Here is an 8,419-nt window from a genome sequence, read left to right on the forward strand (position 1 = left end):
AGTTGCAACACCAAATGCTGGCAAGGATGTAGAGAAACTGGGTCACTCATACACTGCTGGTTAGAGTGTGAGATGATATAGCTACTATGGAAAATAGTTTAGCAGTTCCTTTTAAAACTAAAAATGACTTGTCAATATGACCCTGCAGTTGCATTCTTAAACATATATCCCAGAGAAAGGAAGATGTATTTTCACTCAGAAACTTATGCAAAAATAGTCTTAGGAGCTTTGTTCATACTACCCAAAACCTGCACACTACCCAGATGACCTTCTGTGGTGCATAGTGAAACAAATTTTGTACATCTGTAATGTGGAATACTACCCCACAATAAAAGGGAACAGACTCTCTATACACTCAACAACTTGGATGAACCCCAAATTAATTATGCTGAGTGAAAAAAAGCCAATCTCAAAAAGATTTGTATTGCATATTCCATTTTCTTCATGAAATAACGTAATTATAGAGACGGAGACCAAATCATTGGTTGTCTAGGGCTAGAGGTGGGAAAGAGGTGACATCAGGGAGTGTTATGATGATGTACAGTTAAGTATCTTGATCATGGTGGTGCTTACACAGAGCTACACAAGTAATAAAATTTCATAGAGCTATATATATGCACACAAATAAGTGCATGTATTACTGGTGAAATCTGCATAAGCTCTATGGTTTGTGGTTTGATATTGTACTGTAGTAACTTACGATGCTAACATTGAGGGATGGTGGGTGAAGCAGACAGAAAACCTCCTTGTATATATCTTTGCAACTTCCTGTGAGTCTATAATTATCTTGAAATAAAAAGCTTACAATATATAAAGCTATAAAAGAAAAGAAAAAAATGATACCTAGAAAATCCTCGTGCTTGTGGAAATTAAGAAATAAACTATGAACAAACTATATAGAAGAACATGTCACAATAGAACTTAGAAAAAATTTTGGACAATGATCATGAATATAAACATACCATAACACGTGGGACAAAGCAGAGCAGTGATTGGAGGAGACAGCATGGAGGTGGGAGGGAGTCCATTTTAAAGAGGGTGTCAGGGAGAAGTCCTCTTTGAGAAATTGATGGCTGACTATAATGAACTGAGAGAATGTGCCAAAAGATCTAGGGAAGAGTCATCCAGGAAGAGCTGAGATGCAAAAGTCCTAAAGCAGGAATGAGCTAAGAATGGCCCAGAAAGAGTAATTGTAAATAATTAACTCTAGAACCAGCCCTAATGCAAGAGTAGAAAATAACAACAAAAAGGTCTAGAGCATTCCAGCTGACATTCATCCAAAGCATCCTATCAGCCGGGCCTGATCACTGCTGCCAGAAACCCTCAGGCTGTTTTCACCACGGCAGACTAGCTCGTTAACTTGCCCTTCACAGGTCTTGCCAGAAAGCTGATTGTTAAATTTTCATTAATTTTGCAAGTCAGTTGAGACCACGTGGTAGTTTGAAATCAGCCATGGTGAGTAGATTTACACCGTGAAAATCAGCAAATGCCACAAATCAGGTCTTATTTCTGTTTTTGTTTTTGTCTTGTGAGGTGGTTGTTGAATATTTATCAGTGCACTACGACCAAAAAACACAGATTCCTGAGAAGACGGGACATGAGCTACGTTATTAGAATAGAAGGCTACTGGAAGAGGGGATGAAAGAATTACAGATATGATTATTGAATTGGGCTAGGTTATTAAAGCTGGAATGGGTTCCACTCAGTTGGAAAACAATGAATAATTTGGTTCTAGAAATTGGGTCATGAGGAGGAATAGAGTCATAAGAAGGGTAGGTAAGGGAGAGTGTTAATTTTAGGGTAAAAATGTTTAGACATCAGTTGTTTCAAACCTTACATCTTCTTAAACTCTCTATTTCCAATTTGTCTCTTTTGAAAAATATCACCCCCTGCTTCAGAGAGGAATTAGAAGGAATCAGATTTATATTCTAATTTAATATCACCAAACACATCTGTGCCCTTCATGGCCTCCTCCTGGTCTGACAATGCAGGGTATCCCTCTACTGGTTTGTCTTATCTCTCTACTTGTGCCAGGGAGCTCATAACATTCTCCCTCCTGATTTATTGCTTCTAATTACAATTGTAAAATTCTTGTGCTCTTTTCTTAAAACAGTTGTTTCTGTTGGCATTTGTGAAGCCACACATTTTTTTTCTTTTCAGTTCCCTCCCAATAAATGGAAATGCCTTTCCTTCCATTGCTATGATTCCTTATGAAAATCCCTGCATCAGATCATCCCCTTCACTCTCTATCCACTTACTCTACTATATTTTCTTCTAATGACTCATTATTACTTAACATATATTACAAGTTTATAATCGTTTCCTTCATTTCCTCTTTTTTCCATTAAAATTCAGAGTCTGTGTTTTTCACTGCTGTCATCCTAGCATCTATAACAGTAGCATTAAATAGAACTTTTTACAATGATAAAAGTGTTCCAAATCTGTGCTGTCTAAAATGGTAAGCATTATACTAAGCCACATGATCACTTAGAATCACTATTCACTTGAAATGTGGCTAATGTAACTGCTGAATAGATTTTTAATTGTATTTCATTTTAATTAATTTCAATTTAAATCACCATATATGGCTAGTGTATACTACGTTGGACAGCACAGATCTATCACAATGCCTGGCACATTGGAGGGGTTCAAAAAGGTCTTGTTGAAAATGAAAGGATGCATGATTGAAAAAAAATGCATGAAAGAATGAAATACCTGCAATCAGCGTATAATCCTACAGATTTGGTTTGGGACTGTCACCTTCCCCTCCTTCTAGTCATGCTTTTTGGCATTGGCTTTGTTTCAGTTTTCGGTTAGAATTTTTGCTTGTTTCCAAACCTGAATAGCATATGACATGTAGAATTCCTTTTGTTTCACCACTCTTAGGCTGGCATCTTGGCAAATCACTATATTCCTCAAATTTTGTTTAAAAAACAAAATTTCTGAGCTACGTATCTTTCTAGACAGAAAAGCTTCTCATTCTAGCCATTTCCTCTCACGATTTTATTTGTAATTGTTTGTTTTAAATATTCTTATTGTGAAATATTGCATAGCAATATTAAAAAAAAACTTTGCGTCTTACAATGCAGCCTAAGAAATAAGTGGTTAACTGTAACATTCAAATTCCAGTGTATTCCTCAGTGGTCACAGTTCCCTTCTTCCCTCACCAGAAATTGCAACCATCAAATATATAATCCCCATGGTTTCAGTTTATTTTTATTACATATGTATCTCAAAACAATATACTCTATAATACTGGTTTAGAGCTTTACATCCTTCTATGAATGATATTATACCCTACAAATCATTCTACAACTTTTTTACTTGTTTAGTACGTTTCTGAGATTTATCTGTTGTTACATATAGCTGTATTTCATTCTTTTTCACTGCTGTATAGAATTCTGTTCAGTTTCCTGTTGATGACCATTTCAGTTTTTTTCAAATATTTTCCCTATTGTAACTAAGTCTTCTATAAGATTCCTTTATACTTTTCTTTGTGAATTATACTAGAGTATCTGTAGGGTATAAACATGGGGAAATACATGCTGGGTTGTGCTTTTTTTTTTTTTTAATCTCAGCAGTTCTAGATATAGTCCTTTGTTATTAATATGTGCTACAAAGATCTTCTCCTAGTTTATCCAGTGTTCTTATTTGAAGAAAAATATTTTTAATGGAATTAGGCATGTAAATCAGCCACCCATTGCCCAAATCCACAAACAATATCAAAAGTCAGCATTTAGACAACTTAGAGACTCATAGCCAACACCTACAAAATTTAAAGCCTTAAAGTCAGTGACAGAAAGTACCATCTGCTCTTCTAAAACCTAATAAGTTGTCTGTATTTATAGATTTTATCTTTGTAAGATGCTGTTTGTTTGTATCCGCGTTATTTTAATGGCTTTGATAAGGCTATGAAGTTAATGTGCTACTTTCCTGTTCTTTCATATTCTCATAAAAATATTAAGCAACTTTACCTTAAATCATTTCAGTAGCCATGATTCATTCACGCATTCTTTGCAGTAAACAGTGCAAATATACTGATATTCTTCCAGTAATTATGAACACCATATTTATTTGTTTACTGTCACTGGCTTTATCTATAATTCAGCTGGTTTATTTTATTCTAATCTAAATGTTAAAATCTACATTCTTTTCACAAAGAAGATTTTTTTAAAAAAGATCTGACAATGGGAAGTACTTCATAAACTGTTATAATATTCAAAAGTTATTACTTTTTTTTCCAACTTTTTACCCTATCGTAAGCTGAGATTTTTAAGCTCATTTAAAATTATGGTTCAAACAAAAATTATGTCAAATATTCTATCTCTATAGCTTCTAAATCCCTAAACCAGTTTAAATATAGCCAGTATAGAGCACAGAATATAAATGCAAACCATCAAGCAAGGCAGCAAATGGGAATCAGAGTCAGGATCCTGGCCAAGGCCAGTAATCAGAGATTTGGAACTCGACTGAACAGAAGGATGACCAATCACTACTGAGACTAACGATCTAAAATGACTAAACCAGATTGCCAATTACGTTGGTTCTTCTTTAGTTGCAGATGAGAGAAATTCAGCATAAGCAGAAATGAAAACAAAAACACACACAAAAAAAAACAAGGAAAAACTACAACATTAAAAGGAGTATTTATGGAAAAGACACTGGTTCATTAATGGAACATATCAACAGTCCCTCTGTAAGAGAAGCAGGAATACAGGGGCTCAAATGCCATCAGCATTCTCTGTGCCTCAGCCTCAGATATTCTTTTCATACTTGTTCTAGTTTTCCTTCTACAACTTGACTTTTTCTGTGTTTCAGAAATCTTGGCTGCTGACACCTCCTGAGTTTTATATTGTAGAGATTCAGCCACCAAAGAAGTGTTGACTTTTTCTCAGATTTGATTCCAGTTATCTCGGGAGGATTTTAATTGGACCAAGTGCCTATATTTGACCCAGTCAAATATTGGCCTTCCTTATTGCTAGGAAGTCAGGATATTATTATTGTACTAGTTTGAACCTGCTTTCTATTCCTGGCCACAGTTATGGCCGGGGTAAAATTGCTGTCTATTTGCATAGCTGCCCTCACTATAATTTGGGGGGTGATGGGTTTGGGGAGAAGATAGGGAAGACCAAGCAGACCCTCCTAGAGGCCCTATTCCAAAAATAGCAGGCAAACTCATAGGTGGTGGTTCTACACCAAGAGGAAGAATATTTTGTTAATCATGCAGGGATGTTTCTAATACTTCCAGTTTTTCCAACAGTGAGCAAAGCTGTGTTGTGAGGTAGAAAGCATTATATCACTAAAAGTGATTAAGGAGAAGCTACAAAATCATTTAAGTATTGTATAGGAAGAACTTAGAAAATGTCTAGAGACTGGACTGAATTACCTTCTAAGATCCACTTCACTTTAATATTCAATAATTCTTAGTTTATTTCATTTCATCCATTCATTGATTCATTTCAATTTTCAGTTTGTATCTTGTTTGTGTCACAGTGCTACTTGTTTAGGGTACAAAAGAATATTCTAGGGTACATATCCTGTACCCTCAAGGTATTCATCAATTTGATTATATCTTGTATATTTTTAGTAATACAAAGGAATTTTAACACAAGGCCTAGAAGTTACATGTCCATGAGAATAAAAATATTCCTTGCCTCTTTACCACATGTTTTATATTCCAGCCACACCAGTCATAAAAACGAGCCTTACTTACACTTCCATGCTGTCATCCCTTGCACATTCTTTTTACTCTTCCTTTCCTTAAGTCTCTATGTAATATAGTGTAATATATATAATGTCTCCTGTAACTTCTCATCACAAAACAAATTTACTTACTCCTTCTCCCTGTACTTTCTTATATAAATTCTGCCTTGAATGTTGCTTTCACAAACAGCGTAGTTTTTCTAATCCTTTTATTTTTTGTTATACAATAGATTGTTTTGTGACAATGTTGAGGCTATTGCAAAAGAGTAATGAAAATTGCAAAAAGACAAGGCATTTTTCTACATTTTTTTCTATCCATACCTATAATAGTTTCTTTTATAAGTCTTTAAACTCTATTCCTCTGATTCCTAATCTCTTCTCTCTTTCTTTGATGGAGTTCTATTGACTTTATGTCTGTATTACATTCAAGAGATTAAGATGCATTAAATATTACATCTCATGGTTTTACTAAAGCTGAGCACATCTTCAGAAAGATTAAATGTCATCTTTTTCTACAAATCAGATTAGTACTGAAAAAGCCAGTTTCTACATATATATTCATAAAGATATCTCATACTGTATTCTGAATTTGTCTGAGAAATGAGCTTTCACCTTTTGGCAATTACTTGAGACATAAAGAACGGCAAGCAAATCAAGTCAGTTTTTATGACATTAAATTATTTCATAGGTCAATATCATGTATTAAATTATTATTTCACCTCTGAGTCACATCAAATGATTTTACAGTGAGTGTACTGAGAAACACTTGCTGACAAAATATAAAGTACTTGTCATTCATATTCAATAACTACTTTGTCTCAAATGTAAAATAACAAATTCTTATAAATTTGACTTTTAAAATTCTTACGGAAGAAATTCTTTATTAATTAGAAAATACTATTCCATTTTACTATGAGATAGCTTTTGCTCCTGAAGAAATGTGCCTTTTGATTTTACTTTTTTAGAATTTTCATAACTCTTTATAGACCACTTCTACCTATTTCTGATAGACATTTTGTGGAATGCAAGAAAAGTATGAGAATAACCACTGCCCTCCGAAAGTTTCAGTTTATTTGGAGATATTACTGACTCATGAAATAGAGGGGTCTTGAGCCAAGGAAAACAAAAATGATAGCTTATACTTAAAACATACCACATATGCATTTCCTCTTCACAACAACCTGTGAGCTAGGTACCATTACTGGCCCTATTTTGCAAAGGAGAAAGCACTCGCTAGTGTCTTGTAGCTGGCAGTGCAGCACCGGATTTAGCCCTGGAGTCGACCACCATGCTGTACTCCTGCTAAAGAGGGCCAGTGTTCCTAGGGTGAAACAGAAGTAAGAAAAGAGTTCTCAGGACCCTCTAATGTGCTATTGACTTTAAAATAAGAATAAACTGTGCAATACGTTCCAGTCATTTGTAAAATGTAAACGTGGTTGAACTTTGGAATCAGGGGAAATGATTACAAAGTCTCTGAGACTACAGAATTAGTCTCAAAATTAAATAGATTTAAAGCTTAAATGTAAAAGAAAAACAACAGCTAGAGGAAACTGTTTATGTAAAAATAAGATGAGAAAGGCCTCTGAGCATAGCAGCAAAACACATAATGTTCTAGAGAAGATATGGCTCCACAAAAATTTAAAGCCACCTTGCTATAAAAAATATCACTCAAATCAGGAAGAGATTATTAAAACGTGGGTAACAAAGTAGTTTCTGGCTTAGTATATAAATAGTTAGAAAAACTGGTTTAAAAAATGAAACATACAAACAGAAAAAATTAACAAAGGACCTGGAACTGGCAATCCCTATACACACACAGGCTCATGCTCATACAAACTGGGGGGAGAGAGAGCAAATTAATATAGGAAAAGTGTTTAGCCATCAGTCATTAATAAAAAAAAAAAACATTTTTTGCAGAGGTTATTATACAGTAAAATAATAGAAGAATCATGTTATCACGTAGGAAAAAGTAATAGACATGCAAACTGCAAAGGGATGTCACCTAAGGCGATGACATATTTACATTCTGAATGGATTACCTAAATCCTGTAGGGGAGAGAAAATAGTATATAATATAAATAATATAATTTCTCTTTGAGAAAGGAAATCATAAATTTTTTTAAACATGTCTTTTAATTCAGGGAACCATACTTAATAAGTTAGAAAATGAAAAGAAAAATCACTTTCACCTAGATATTCTTTTTCTTCAGGTACCCACGTTGTACATCACTTATCTTCATTAATCATTCAAACTAGAGGATATAGAACATTTGCAACCCCTGGAACCAGAGAATCTGTTTGTTAACAAAAGTAAGCTTGAACTTGAGATTGCTTCAGTGTGAGAGTTAGGTTCTAACGTGCTAGGTTTTCCAGTCATTCCATGTAAAAAGATAAGCACCTGCTTATAAAATTATTTCTCTCCCACCTAAAATGTAACCTTTTCATTTTTCAACACTTTTGGAACATGTATAGATAATTATGAGATATGATAAGGCACAGCTACTATAAGAAAAAGTATTGGTTCATAAATCGAATTTATTTTGATCACTTCAGATATATCTGCACCTACAAAGAATTATCTCCCAAAAAGATTAGCCTTTGTTTTTCCAAAATTGAAATATGCTAGAACAGCCTTGCTTGAATAAAAAGCAGGCCTCTGATAGCTTCTAAACCTAACCACAATAAGCCTAGTGTGGGACTTTATTCATTCTTAAAT

The sequence above is a fragment of the Eschrichtius robustus genome, chromosome 14 (assembly GCF_028021215.1).
Source record: "Eschrichtius robustus isolate mEscRob2 chromosome 14, mEscRob2.pri, whole genome shotgun sequence".
NCBI classification, from domain to species: Eukaryota; Metazoa; Chordata; class Mammalia; order Artiodactyla; family Eschrichtiidae; genus Eschrichtius; species Eschrichtius robustus.